The sequence below is a fragment of the Mytilus trossulus genome, chromosome 6 (genome assembly GCF_036588685.1).
Source record: "Mytilus trossulus isolate FHL-02 chromosome 6, PNRI_Mtr1.1.1.hap1, whole genome shotgun sequence".
Taxonomy (NCBI): Eukaryota; Metazoa; Mollusca; class Bivalvia; order Mytilida; family Mytilidae; genus Mytilus; species Mytilus trossulus.
In genome coordinates this window covers 59,536,909-59,552,910 of record NC_086378.1, presented here as the reverse complement: position 1 = coordinate 59,552,910, position 16,002 = coordinate 59,536,909, and the positions used below count along the sequence as shown (strand labels likewise).

Below are 16,002 nucleotides of genomic sequence, written 5' to 3'. Positions count from 1 at the left end.
AGACGACTTTACACGTATCAAACGATCTCGAACCGCGAAAATATGTTTCTAATGAGTTGAGATACAGACCATTGGAAAGGTCAGTAAATCCGTAATAAATAAAAGTTATGAATTGCTCTATTAAAGTGTCGTTTATTAGGTTACATGTACCTACTATCGCCAATATATCTTGAAGTGACAGCAAAGAACTCTTAAATTTGCTATGGTGAAGACCCATTGGTTGTCTTCGGCTCCTTTCTGCTCTCTGGTCGGGTTGTTGACTCTTTGATATATTCCCAATTATACATTCTTAATTTAATATACGGTGCCCCTGAATTATGGATTCTAGCTTGTGATTTATCCTCTTTTTGCGGTAAAACATATTATAGTGTTCTTTTATTTGTCTGTATAAGATTAACACCGTTAAAGTTTTGCCCTTGTTTGTAACATCGTTCCGCCCTGCCTCGGTATTATAGACCCGCCAGTGTAACTGTGCTATGGTCTAATGTCTTATAATTCTTATCATTAATTTTTGTTACTGTATATGTTCCTTTGTCATCATGCCAATTATGTACATATACTTTGATAAAAGTGAGAGGTTAAGCTAGCTTAAAAATTTGAATAAACTAACATTTTCAATTCGACTTGAGGAAATGTATGTACCATATAGATACGATAGTTGTTTTATATGATGTTTGAGGTCTTAAAATTTTTCAAAGGAACTTGTTTTGAATTTTTCTTGAAGTTCGGTAGTTTTAGTTTTTTACTAGTATTCGCTCAACAGGGATGACGTTAACAAAAGAATAAAGTAAACAGAAGAAAAGAAAAATAACATCCTGTAAATATACATATATTATTTTGTATCGTTTTTTATGTAATAAACTTACAGTGTGATTAACTGGTGACAGTCTGCGAAGGTTTCATTCGTGATTTCTTCTATCAAATTGTTGTTGATGTTTCTGGTGATAATGTTCAAAAGAAAGAAGATATTTCAATAACAAATAAATTCGATATGATACCTTCAAGTCAATCTTCGCTAAAATGTCTTTAGTTAATATACCTTTGTCTATCAATATTATATCTTTCAAGGTTCTGTCTTTCTTTTACAACAATGATTACGTTGATTTATCAGTCACTACGTTGAAGTTATTATGTAAAAAGTAAAATCACATAAAAACTGAACTTAGAGGAAAATCAAATGGGAAAGTCCATAATCACATGGCAAAATTAAATAACAAAACACATCAAAAACGAATGGACAAGAACTGTCATATTCCTGACTTGGTACATGCATTTTCAAATGTAGAAAATGGGGATTAAACCTGGTTTTATAGCGCTAGTCCTTTCACTTTGTGAAGACTAAATGACGTGTAGAACGGTTTTTTCTACAGGGAAATATTGTCATTTTTTTTAAGCTTCAATATGTGATTGACCATCATGTCACACATATGTTTTTTTGCGGATAACCTATTTCTTCTATTTTATAATGATATACATTGACAAATCTAAACTTGTCCCTAACTGCCAGTCCATCGTCGCCCGAGTGCAGAAACGACTAATCTTAACTTTTAAAATCTGTAGAGATGGTTTAATCGATTTGAGTTTATTTATTGAATCTCATTTTTCATAATATCTGTTCCTATCTAAGATTCGGATTTTTATTTTAAATTTTAGACATTTTTGTCTTCTTGTTTTTGTTATAAGCAAAATACGTTCAAAAAAACTGATTAAGTTTTTTAACGATGTAGTGCATAATATTCTTGGAACAATCATTCTATACTGATTTAGTGCAAAATCTTGATTATTAACTTACATGGTTTGTAAAAGTGGCATCTTTTCACAAAATTTATCATCAATGTCGTGTATTCTGTTGTACGCAAAATTCCTTGAACAAAGAAAATTGATTAAATATAATCAGAATTTTATCAAATATATAACTATTGAAAAAATCTTCAGATTTTATGTTTAATTAACAATGTCAAAGTCTTTTTTTTTATTTCCAGTATTCGTTCTTCTGATGCCACATGTTAATGAATGGACTTGTAAAAAAAGTCGTTTTATTCTTTGTTGTGTTTTTTTTTGGCAATATTGTATATTGCTTACTTATTATTATAAATACGAAATTTGAAGTTAAAAAAATCCAAAACAATCAACTCTATGTACTTACAGGCGGTATGTATCATTTGGTAAGTCTGGAATACGTTCAAAGGATTTGGAATAACAGTATACATCAAACCCTAATGTTGAGTTACTACAACTGCAAGTCGACGGACATGATGTATTCACTAGTTTAGCACAAACAACGAGTACAATAAAGAACAGACTTCTATTCTTCATTTTGATGAAATAACTGAAAAGCAAACAAAATAATAAAGTAAAGAAAACATCATATCAAATTTTGTTATTATGAATCAACTGTTTTTATAGAAAAAATATTAACACAAATATTAAAACAAATAAACTAAAAAGAATATGGCTTTGCTATAAATATTGTGAAATAACCTGACAAAATTCAAGTGTTGCTTTCTCTAGTATATGAATTGAAAATCTTTCTGGACTGGATATAGTTGAACCTCTTTGACATATGTTTCTTTGTTAACCAAGTCAGCAGTATACTTGAGTAGAACAAGATACATTATATATGTGTGTGTGTGTGTGTTGGTGTGTGTGTGTGTGTGTGGGTGTGTATCTTTATACACACTCCCTATAAGTTTGTTTTTTATAAACCCAACATATATCACTTCAACATTTAGCAGGGAGAAAATCATGGATAAGAAATTATAGGGTGTGTTCTAAGTCCCTTTTGAATTTTAACAAAAGATGAAGAACTGGATCTTTCGTCATACTGTATTGGATACCTTAACTATACTTTTAGTATCCTTGGTAACAACGGTATATTGCTGGGTCTTTTTTCAAATTTTTTGAATTAAAAGATAACCTAAAAGGTCCTACGTTTGTGTCGGGATGTATAAGTACCCGGCCACGTCCACTTTCATTTTATATCTACCTGATGAGTTAAGCCTTTTTCAACTGATTTTTATAGTTCGTTTCTCATGTTGTACTGTTATACCACTGTCCCAGGTTCGGGGGAGGGTTATGATCCCGCTAACATGTTTCACGCCGCCACCTTATTGATGTATGTGCCTGTCCCAAGTCAGGACCCTGTAATTCAGTGATTGTCATTTGTTTATGAGTTACTTGAGTATAACAAGATACATTATATGTGTGTGTGTGTGTGTGTGTGTATCTTTATACACACTCCCTATAAGGTTTTTTTTATAAACTCAACATATATCCCTTCAACATTTAGCAGGAAGAAAATCATGGATAAGAAATTATAGGGTGTGTTTTATGTCCCTTTTGAATTTAAGACAAAGATGAAGAACTGGATCTTTCGTCATACTGTATTGGATACCTTCACTATACTTTTAGTATCCTTGGTAACAATGGTTTATTACTGGATCTTCCAAGTTCCACAAAACTCTTTCTAAATTATCGATATGTATTTAATCAACATTCAAAGCCGGGCTTTCAAACCAAACTATAATACACGTGGCGTGATTCAAATGTGGATACTTAACAAATTCCAAATATCTTGTAGAGTAAGTACATCTAAAACTCTTTCATATTGTTACACTATAAACGTCAAATTTTCACCATTTGAATTAAAAGATAAACTAAAAGGTCCTACTTTTGTGTCGGGATGTATAAGTACCCGGCCACGTCCACTTTGATCTTTTATCTACCTGATTAGTTAAGCCTTTTTCAACTGATTTTTATAGTTCGTTTCTCATTTTGTACTGTTATACCACTGTCTCAGGTTAGGGGGAGGGTTGGGATCCCGCCAACATGTTTCACCCCGCCACATTATTGATGTATGTGCCTGTCCCAAGTCAGGAGCCTGTAATTCAGTGGTTTTAGAAAGAAAACAACTCACTTCAGCAGGGTTCATTATTTTTGCTTTAAGCTATACATTCGATTATCTGCTCTTCTAAAAAGCTCAACATTTGATGGAAACAACTATCCTATCGAAATTGAGATAACTAGCTAACAGATTAAGTTAAGTCTGCCATTTATCAAGACTTTCGTCTAGAAATTGATAATGACGATCGATTGAAAACAATTTTTTACGAGTAGAGGGATGATTTCAGCTTTCCAGCTGCCGACAGAGTATATATATCATAGTTCCGATAATCTACGGCTTGTTCGTTCTATCTTATTTTTCCTTGATATAGGAATTACAATCACAAGGAAGCTATCAAACAAAGATTTCCCAGTAAGAAAGTTGAAATCGTCACTTCGTAGCTTTTACGGACGCCATAACTGGTTAAACACGTCAAACGATATGAAATGTCCGTTTTACAGATGACAACGGTAATGTTCCAATTGTCGTTACCACAGTCACTTACCCTTTTCCCTAATGTAACGTACCGAATAAGATGTATCAACTAAATTTTGTTTAAATGAAGTAACATGACGGGTGCCACATGTGGAGCCAAAACTGTTTACCCTTCCCAAGTACCCTCAGTGTTGGTTGATGATTTGTATTGTAAAGTTTTTGGTTTTCTATATGTTGTATTTTGTGTGGTGTTGGTTTTTTTTTACTTATTCTTATTTTGCAGTGTCATTGTCAGTTTGTTTTCCGACTTGTGATTTTGAATGTGTCATTGGTGTCTTACGCTCCTCTTTTATCAGAATCAATTAAAAATGTTAAACTGATATAATCACATTTGATATTATGGCTGGTTTACTCCTCAATTGCCAATAATTTACTTTGTTTAGCTATTGCATTCGTCATGAAACAATACAAATGTACTTTAAAATAGAATAATTTACGGTAAGACTTGTTCTCATCATCGAAGGCCGTTCGGTTACCTATAATTAGGTTCATATACTTTACTGAAACTAAGGTGGTCAGCTAAAGCCTATTGCTTGGATAAAATAAGAAAAAAACCGTGTATGGTGTAATATTGTATAGCATTTGGTGCAATAGTAGAATATGTATGGAACTATGGTGTATGGTAAAGAGGGAATAGTGTGATGGTGTAACGTGCGATCAACAATGATGTGAATGAATGGTGTAAATATAAAAAGGAAAATTTAGTATGATTGCAAATGAGATAACTGTCCAAATAAGACCTAAATGACACCGAAATAAGATATAGGTAATCGTACGTCCTTAAACATTTAGCAAATTCCATACCGCATAGTCAGCTATAAAATGCCCGAACATGACATTGAAAAACGAGAAAACTAACGACCTTTTTTATATAAAAAATCAGCAAAATAATATGTAGCACTTAAACAAAAGACAATCATCGATTTACAGGCTCTTGACTTGGAACAGGCATATACATACATAATGCGGCGAGTTTAAAAATGTTAGCGGGATCTCAATTCTTCCCTTACCTGGGACAGTAATTAAACAAAACAACATAAGAACGAACTATTAAAATCAGTTGAAAAAGGCTTAGATCATCACATGGACACAATAGCAAGTGGACGTCGCCGGGTACTTGTACAACCTAACAACAAAAAGACAATAGGAAAAGATCTGACAGTACTTGCAGTTATCTGACAGCAAATTCAAAGCCACAAACAACAAAATACACGCATCTAAGACTAAAATATCAATCTCGTACTCATCCCACATTTAATGGATTTAGTTTAAAGACTATTGTCAGAGAAAACTTGACCTTGTGCAATGCCAAGATACATGTGTCTACACATTGTAGATCCCTGAATGTGTATATGTATATAACATCCTTGTTATATTTAGTTTGCTTTAAATTTACTGATAAAAAAATCAAAATTTATACTAATAAAAACAAAATTCAAAGATCGTATTACAGTGTTGAATTGGTAAACTTTTATAATAAATTTATTCAAAGATGCGATAATTTTTTAAGTATAATTTCTAAATTTCTGGTCACGGTTAACAACATTGCGGCAAAAATGAGGATGTGCTATCCCATTTGAAATAAGTTTTCTATAGGTACAACCAAACTTCAAAACCAAATCTTTCTTTCTCTGAAAAATTTAGTAAAGGTTTTAAGTAATTTATGGTAACGATATCCCTGGTTTAAAAATCAACCCGTTATACACATATTACGTCCGTTAAAATCAAAAAACGTCAAAATAGAAAGGAGCATAGCAATCGAGCTGCGAAATATAAACACCGTAAGATGGTGTCAGAGGAACATCTTCATCTAAAAATGGAATAGGTAATAAAACATCGTCCCTTTTCGTCGTAAATTTTAGTGTAGAGTTTATCGTTTAAAACCGAAATATCCAAATATAGAAAAGAACAGTTACCCCAGTTCCTTGGGGTAAATTTCAGCAGTATATTGAGAACATTCTTGATTATTCAACGAAAATATATTATAAAGATAACAGAAATTGTTGTTGTTTATCAATCAAATTCAATTTCGACGGTTCTTTACTGTGTGTAAGAAACTTTAAGAAATTTAAACTATGCAAAAAATTGATAAGAACTGAATTTTGACTTTATACATTAATTAGCAATATTGTGATCAAAATTCGTTTTTTAAGATAATTAAAAATTTTATAGTCGCATGCTTTCTTTGAAATTAAATTACATTATCGTGTAATGTGTATGTTGCAAAGGTGTTACCTGTATATTGTAAGGGTTGATGGTGTTTGTGGGAAGTTTACACCATTAACAAAATGCATTTTGTCTGATTTATATTCTTTCTGCTGGCTTCTCACAACCAACCGATGTCTATATCAATTTAACACTAGATAAACACAAGGACTTATACACAGACAAAATATAATTTTGGAATGGTTTTATCATGTGCTTGCTTCTTCCAACAAAACGTTGTCATAACAACGGTCTAATCCAACCAAAACAAATACATACCACATGTGCATCTCATATAAAAGAATTTCTGTTATAAATCATATTAAGTGAAATGATATATTTACGTTAAATAATCTTTCTACACCTCTAAAATTCACCCAACCATATTTAATGGCATTCCAGTATCAAAAACCAATAACTTTTGTTTCCTATATTTAGATTTGTCAGAACTACACAAGAAACTCTTCGAAAAATATTAGGATAAACGTCAGTTATTTCGTTACCTCCAATCATTTAAACTTTTATAAAATTCTTCATAGTTATAAAGCTTGTAAGGCTTGTTTTGCATGTAAAGGGGTATCGATAGAAAACTTATTTAAAAACGAATCCTCGTAATATTAACAATCCTTAAAATAAACTATTCTCAAATGTTCAACAATGCAGTTGGATCTTTTGATACTAACCTTTCATTGAAATATATATATATTGATTATGTAATTATTGAATTAAATGTTTTGTAGATATTACACATTTATGTATTTCTACAATCTGACTTCTCCTCTGAAAGGGCATAGCACAAGTGCATGTATGATCTGACTGTAAATGACGTCTACACATTAAAATAATTAAATGTTGGATGTAAACTGAATGATATTTTAGTCCTTTATACATCACTTTTTTTATTAGTTGTTTTTGACATTGAACTAGCTGTCAGTAACTTTGAGTTAACGCAGATCTGAACTTAGTGTCTTTTTGTTTTTTGAGATACATAATTACCCGTTCACAGCCACTCTATGTATCCATCTGATGAGTTTAGCCTTTTTCAACTGTTTTAATGTTACACTGTTACATCACTGTTACAGGTTTCTGTAGGGTTGAGCGATCACAGACACAGACAAATCACAGATCACGCCACATTACAGATGTGAAGTTCATATGTGATTGTAATATTTGTGTATCGTATCTTGGCTAAGTCAAATTAACAACTTATCCAGAGGACAACTTTATGGACCTTTTACAACAATCTTAAGCTTGAAAACTATCTTGTAAAATTATCACAAATCGAACGTTAGTGTATTTCAAAATTAAGATGCTGCAATGTAAAGTCATTGATGAATATTATTGTACTTAAAAATGTATCTTTATTCATTTTAAAGTAAACTAAAATGCTATAATATAATATAAAGTATGTTTTTTTAAATATTCCATTTCTTAGTTATTTTATTTATTTATTTAATTGTTTGTGATTGTATTGTGTATGCATCTACCTCTTTTTCTCATTTCAATGTGACGGTGTGATTTTTTTTTTAAATAAAGCCTATTGTATTGTACTGCTTGTTTTGTTAAAAGTCAGGCCGTTAGTTTTCTCAATTGAATAGGTTCATATTTTTCATGTCGGAGTCTTTTGTAGCTGACCGAAGTGTATGGGTATTTTCCCAGTGTTAAAAGCCGTACGGTATCTATATTGCCGGTATCAACTTTATTTGTGATTTGGTGGATAGTTGTCTTATTGGCAATCATATCCCATCTTTGTAATTTTAAGGCAGGTCATCGGTATATGTTTCCTAGGATAGAATTTTCTTATAATTTGTTAAAATAAAGATTCAACTATGATTTTATCCTATCAGTCGACTTTAATGTTTTTACTGAAAGAGTTATCAACCCTTAAATGACTTTGTTGAACAAATTGATTCCAAAACACAAATATTTGGTATTTGTTTAAATATTTTGAATAATGCAATAAATCAGCACGTTTATATAAACAATCTGACCAATACAATTGAACATATGGGCAAATCCCTAGACGGATTGTGTATTGCGATAGTACAATACAAGATGGCGGTATACGTTGAATCTACCTTAAAATGCCAAGTCCTTATAATATGATATTTACTGTCAACTTGCCTTGATTCAATTGCGTTTCCGTTAATAATGATTCCAGTCACGATAAATTTTAAAATAATTGTAAGTCCTGTTTACACATTTATATGAATGTAAATTGATGTTTGTTCACTACCATTACTACAATGTGTTAGTGCATTGTAGCTACTGATATCAAAACACAAATATATGTGTAGTCAATTAATTCATTTATTTAAGTTTAAATCCACAAACTTATATTCGTCAGGTGACATAAATGTCATTGCTCGAATTTATTTATTGCGTTTTAAATCGTTAATCGATAATATCCAAAAACAGAAAATTTAAATGTATGATATACAATTTTGAAATCATTTTCTGGTTGAATAATGTGTATACTATTTGATATTTACTTAGTTTTAAACAAACAAGTTGTTTTTCTATTTTTTTACAATTTGTTTATCAAGGTTATGTATATTTTACATTTATAGTCTTTGTATGAGGTCGATACAAGGATATATTACCCTGAAGGTAGATAACTGACTGAGGACGAAGTCCGAGGTCGATATACTTCTCTGGGTCGATATATCCTGTATTGACCTGATGAATAGGCTATAATTGTTTTATAATTAATTGAGATCATATTCGTCATTTTGTTGAAATTTTATAGATATCATATTATCTCCAAGATAATAACAACATATTATACAATTACTGTCTTTTGATGAGGTAAATATGCGGTTTTATTGACTTTTGAAAAACAGATATTTACTGAGGCCGTCCGTAAAAAAATGTAACCCTAGTAGAATGTTTGATGGAGCAATGTTTTAATTTGCTGTGGTAAGCTTTGTTAAATAATGTCTTCATCATGCATTGAGACAACAACAATCAAAACCAATAAGTGAACAAAGACTCATGAAACCAAAGGACATTTTCATCAACAGTTATAAGTGATAAAAAATAAAAAAGAACACACACTCCACAAAAATTCTGGAGTGAAATCAGGTGCTCAGGAAGGGAAAGCATTTCTGCACCGTATACGACACCCTTTGTGTTATTTCTTTGTTCAGTTCGGTAATGATGCAAGGTTATTATGACTGCGGAAGAATATCAGATATGATTTCTGAAACACTTTTGTCATAATGGCAAATCAGCTCATGATGTTAATTTCAACGGTCATTAAAACAGTTTACTACGGTTCATGAAAACAATTGTTTTAAAACACTAACCATCGAAAATGTTGTAGGCAATTTAATACTGATAACAGAACCGAAAGACATGTATTAAAATTATATAACAAACAAACAGAATTAGATAGTGCATATAACACTTGTATGAACCTTTTGTACATTACTTACGTGAAGAGTGTAGATTTCAGTGAGCAGTGTAGTGTGGTGTTCTTGGATACATAATATGATTAAGATGAGTACAGAACATATATAAAAAAAAAGAAGATGTGGTATGATTGCCAATGAGACAACTACCCACAAAAGACCTTAATAACACAAACATTAACAACTATAGGTCACCGTACGGTCTAGATCTTCAACAATGAACAAATCCCATACCGCATAGTCAGCTATAAAAGGCCCCATTAAGACAATCAATTCAACAATTCAAACGAGAAAACTAACGGCCTTATTTATGTAAAAAAAAATGAACGAAAAACAAATATGTAACAAGTAAACAAACGACAACCACTGAATGACAGGCTCCTGACTTTGGACAGGCACATACATAAAAAAAAATGTGGCGGGGTTTAACATGTTAGCGGGATCCCAACCCTCCCCTAACCTGGGACAGTAGTATAACAGTACAACATGAGAACGAACTATAAAAATTAGTTGAAAAAGGCTTAAACTCATCAGATTGACAAAACATACAAGAGGACGTGGCCGGGTACTTATACATCCTGACACAAAAAAACACAATGAACAGATGTGAGAGTACTCGCAGTTACCTGACAGCTAGTTCAAAGCCACTAACAACTATTCAAAAATCACGCCTCTAAGACTAAACCCTATGACCTTTTGGTGAATTTATAATGTGATCTAGTTAAGATTGGGCTTTGCTAAGCAGTCCATATAGCACTTATACAGGTTTGTTGTGCTTTATACAGCATTGTGTGTATGATAAGGGTACATAGCACCTTTATTTAATGAATTAAAGGGTTTTGAGAATAAAGGGTACATGAGAAAAATGGATATGGCATTTATATGTGTATAATGTACAAATGACACTAATTAGATGTTTGAGTTCTATACTATGCATTTAAAATAATTAATGTTTTCATTCATTATTCCCATTGAGAGATGACTTTGGAAAAACCAAAAAGAAGTAATCGCAGCAGATAAAAACTCCGAGTAGATGGGAGTTAAAGAGAAATACAGAAATTCTGATTTAGGGTGGATGTACCTATTAATGACATTCCTTTTCCAAGCTCAACTTATTCAATTGTAATTGAACGTAATGATATTCCAGTACTCATGACTTTTACTGCTACAACAATAACCATCACAGAAACTATTGTTACAATTTTCAGAAACACTAGTACCATACAAGGCAAGGAAGCACATTCAAGAATTTAGTCTATGTCACAGTGGACTTTCCCTTAGGTCATTAAGTATTGCATATTCTGGCTTTCCTATTGATTCACTTAAAGGTTCTTTGCATCGGAATTAAACACATTTATTTTAAAACCAGTTGTTGGCATGACACGGGTTATGTTCTTCTAATATGCTTTAAGATGGTATAATAATAAACTATTAACAGGAGGGATTGTGCCTGATATTCATATGATGAAGACGTAATCTTTCAAAAAAATTAACTGAGGTCTACAGCTGACATGTCAGTAACTATTAGTAGTCTGTTGTTATATATATTTCATTGTCACTTTGTTTATTTCCTTTTGTTTCATATTCTGATATCGGACTCGGACTTCTGTTAAACTGAATTTTACTGTGCGTATTGTTGTGCGGTTTTTTTTTCGCGCGCCGCAAATTTTTTAGTCTGTTATGAGTTTTAATTTTAGTTTAGCTGAAGGACGCCTCTGGGTACAGAAATTTCTCACTATATTAAAGACCTATTGGTGGCCTTCTGCTGTTTTCTGCTAGGGTCGGGATGTTGTCGCTTTGACACATTCCCTATTTCCATTCTGAATTTCGTTTCTCATATTAGGGAAATATTTTTGAAAAATATTCTAATGAATCACATGAACTTATATCATACATAACATGCATAATGCGCTTACCATTGCCAGTTTTGGCAGAAACAGCGGGAATTAAGATAACATGTTCTTATGATCAGGTATATATTTAGTGGAAGGACCATTTGCATTTAACATTTAAAGGGATAAATAGGGACTTGTTTAATGATGCAGTAGCCATCGGCTTTATTTGGAAACCAATGCCTCGAAACAGCCAATTCCTACACACAGCATAACGGCCCCAATCCATAATCAGAACAAAATGGTCATGCCTTCAATTGTTGAATAGTTCCTGGTATCTGATTTCTAACGTTTGACAGCAGAGTTCAATCAGACACAAAACATGTTTGACACCTTATGAATGATCGTTACAAAAATTCTACAGTGATTTTCAACTGAGAACTCATTTCAAATCATTATAGATCATTCTACATTATCATATATCATTAAAAATTTAGAGCTGTATATTTCCTTTTTCATAAATACATTTGTATTAAACATCATGTTTACATTCAAGATAGATTTTAAAATAATGTAAGTTTTACCTGTTCACACTTTTAAATGAACGCTATGTAATGTTTATCAACTAGCTATTATTACTATATTTTTCAGTCTGGTGTAAATATTCAAATGAAAATGTAGACGACATTTAATCTGAATGTAACAATAGATACAAAAATTTAAAATTCCACGGTGTTTAGTGAAAGACATGTTATTGCACGAAACTGCGTAATACATTTAATATTATGCAATAGCATCAACTTAAATCACGGTTAAAAGTTTTGAAATTGATGATCACATTTTAAACACTTTTTACTGTGTTCGTCATTTACGCAGTTCTTAAAAGATAAGTTGCTGATTTCTCTTTTTACAGTTCTTTATTAGTGTGACGAAAAGGAAATATACATACGATATTGTTTGATGACTGATATAATATAGATATCAATTTGTCAGCCGTCATCACGTAAAAACGACGAATCAAAGAATTAAACTTTATATATAACTAATATATTACAAAGGTGTAGATTAAAAATTTTACTACTCCAGGCCCTTTTCTTTTCCACGTTATTATTATTGCCAATAATTAAGAAGTTCCGGATCGAGTCCGATAGCGAAACCAATAGTATATTCACCTGTTACCGATTACCTTACCTGTACGTTCCGCATCTGACAGGCGCACCGCCGAACGGTGTATTCAGAATTAATATGCTATATGCACGGGTCATAATCACAGGGTTGCAACTACTTTTAAATTGTCAAATTTTAACTAGTAAGACTTTCTCACCAGTAAGACTGTCTAAGATAACAATACGAATACTAAAAATCTGGACTTAAAATAAGGCGTAAAGGTACAGTTTTCAATTCGTTAGCGGGCATGATGTAAAACAGCGAATCAAAGAATTCACATTTATTTAGAACTAATATAGGACAATGCTGTTGATTGAGAAAATACTCCATTCCAGGACCTTTTTTTTTAAATAATTAATATTACCAATAATTCATAAGTTCCAGTTCGACGAGTTCAAACAGAAAGATTTGAAAGCAGAGAAAACAGTATATCTTATAATCGGCATGATTTTATCAGATGACAATACTAATACTAAAATAAGGCTTGCGCATAGTTATATACTTTAATTCAGTCACGGACCCGCGATGCCACGGGTGTGTTCTAGTATGATATAAACGTATGAAAATAAGCTGTAATGATATTCGAAATCTGAATAAAATAACCAAATGTATATCGTATATATACATGTGGAATATGTTTAAAGGATGGTCAACAATGCATATTGCCTCTTTATATATATCTTGCATTGTTTACAGGGGACTTGTTATTTGCCAATCCATTGCAAGACAAGTGTTATAAAACAGTGTCCTTCATTTAATGTGCGAACAGCGGTTTACTACTGCATATTTGCGCCTGTCCCAAGTAAGGAGCCTCTGGCCTTTGTTAGTCTTTTAAGATTTTTAGTTTTAGTTTCTTGGATATATTTCGGAGTTTAGTATGAAGTACATTATGTTGTTTGACCGTTATGGAATAACCGTTTCACAAATGATATCGGATATGTTCCTTACGTCGTAACTACAATCCCCTTCCCTTTCATGAATGTGACCTACCGAATTAGACTATTTACCGGATTTGTAATCACATAAGCAACACGACGGGTGCCACATGTGGAGCAGGATCTGGTTACCCTTCCGGAGCACCTGAGATCACCCCTAGTTTTTGGTGGGGTTCGTGTTGTTTATTCTTTAGTTTTCTATGTTGTGTCGTGTGTACTATTGTTTTTCTGTTTTTCTTTTTCATTTTTAGCCTTGGCGTTGTCAGTTTGTTTTAGATTTATGAGTTTGACTGTCCCTTTGGTATCTTTCGTCCCTCTTTTATGAATGCACTAGTATACATTTTTTGTTAAGGAACTAGCTGAAGATCGACTCCGGGTGCAAGAGTTTCTCTCTGCATTGAACACCCATTGGTGGCCTTCGGGTGTTGTCTGTTCTGTGGTCGTGTTGTGGTCTCTTTGACGCATTCTCTATTCCCATTCTCAATTTTACTGTTGCCTTTATTTATGTATACTACAAATGCAGCAACATGTTGTGCAACCAGTTTTAAAATATTAGTTGTTCCCTATTTGCATGATATGTTATATAACCAATAAACTTTAACTAAACTCTTAATTTCTCGAATCTTCTTTTCATTATCATTTGCGTATATTTACCAAAAATTAGTGTATCTAATACACGAAAAGAGACATATTCAAAACATTTACTCAGCAATATTTGAAATTATATTATGAAAATTATTGTTTGTTATAAATTATCCACGACTCAAACATAAAAAAGGGATTCACACTTTTTTAATGATATTCCATGTACACTCAAATTGATATGCAATGCCTTGTTTATATAATATTCCGTTTTATCATTTGTGTAAATATGCTTTGCAAAGTTGAAACTTACGAATAGTCAAAAAAATTTATTCGTATGATACTAGTTTTAACTTATGTTAAGACCCGCCATGACATTTGCAGGTTTATGGAGGTAGAAAGTCATTGTTAGAAAAATTATAAACATGATAAATATCGACATTCAATGAAATACGTATAGTGAAGAAGAGATAAACACTTACCTAGGCTTCTTTTTTTGCGTATGCCGAACTATACATCATTTATAAGATTTGAAGAAGTTTTAGCGTATTGTTTGAAGTGAAAAATATTTGAATTCATATTTTTAATTGATACAAAAAAGATTAAATTTCTGCTCTATAGATTTCCTTTCATAAATGAAGTCTGAAATATATCCATCATAAATGTACCGTATCAAATGCATATAAGAGAACACCTACTTATCAAAGTCATATGTAGTTATAAAGTGTTACGCGTCGCATACTATGTAAAGAGACATGCATAATAAATCTAAATTAAAAAAAGGAATTCTTAAAGCTTACTTTGACAAATTTTAAACATATTTTAACAAGTTTAAATTACATGTTCTAAAATAGAGCTACAAAAAAACTCTGCTCTTAAGATTTTCTTTCATAAATGAAGTCTGAAATATATCCATAATAAATGCACCGTATCAAAGGCATATATGAGAACACATCATAAACTGTTACGCGTCGCATACTATGTGTAGAGCCATTCATAATAAATCTAAATTAAAAAAAAAGGATTCTTAAAGTTTACTTTGACAAATTTTAAACTAACTTCATTTCAACAAGTTTAAATTACATGTTCTAAAATAGAGCTAAGAATTGTTTGTATTGTAGTTGCTTTTACAAGAAATATGTCATAATAACATGACTAGATCGTCTTGATAAATATACAAAAAGTACATTTAAGACAATGTACACTCCTAAGCCTTGAGATGGCTAGTCACATATAGTTGGTGGCGTTTTTCTCACAATGACGTTCTACCTCTATAAGCCTGGATATGTCGTGGCTGGTCACATATTTGTTTTCATATTTTTGTTTAGTTTGTAAATTCCACAAATTTAATTCAATTAACAAAATGCAAGACATCATGACAAACATGCAAAAAGAGAGCGACATTCGACAACAATGTAAAGTCATAAAAAAGTGAGAAAAAAAACATCAGCCTTTTTTTATCTGCCCCTGAAACAAATAAAGTACAATTA

General features: G+C 31.8%; 1 long non-coding RNA gene across 1 annotated transcript; it reads right to left on the bottom strand.

Annotated features, from left to right (window-relative positions):
* Positions 1 to 1,789: 1,789 nt before the first annotated feature.
* Positions 1,790 to 15,219, bottom strand: LOC134721615 (uncharacterized). Its single transcript, XR_010107888.1, has 3 exons — positions 14,995 to 15,219; positions 2,147 to 2,329; positions 1,790 to 1,864 (listed from the first exon to the last, which is right to left on the bottom strand). It is a non-coding gene; the product is annotated as an uncharacterized LOC134721615 (long non-coding RNA).
* Positions 15,220 to 16,002: the final 783 nt, after the last annotated feature.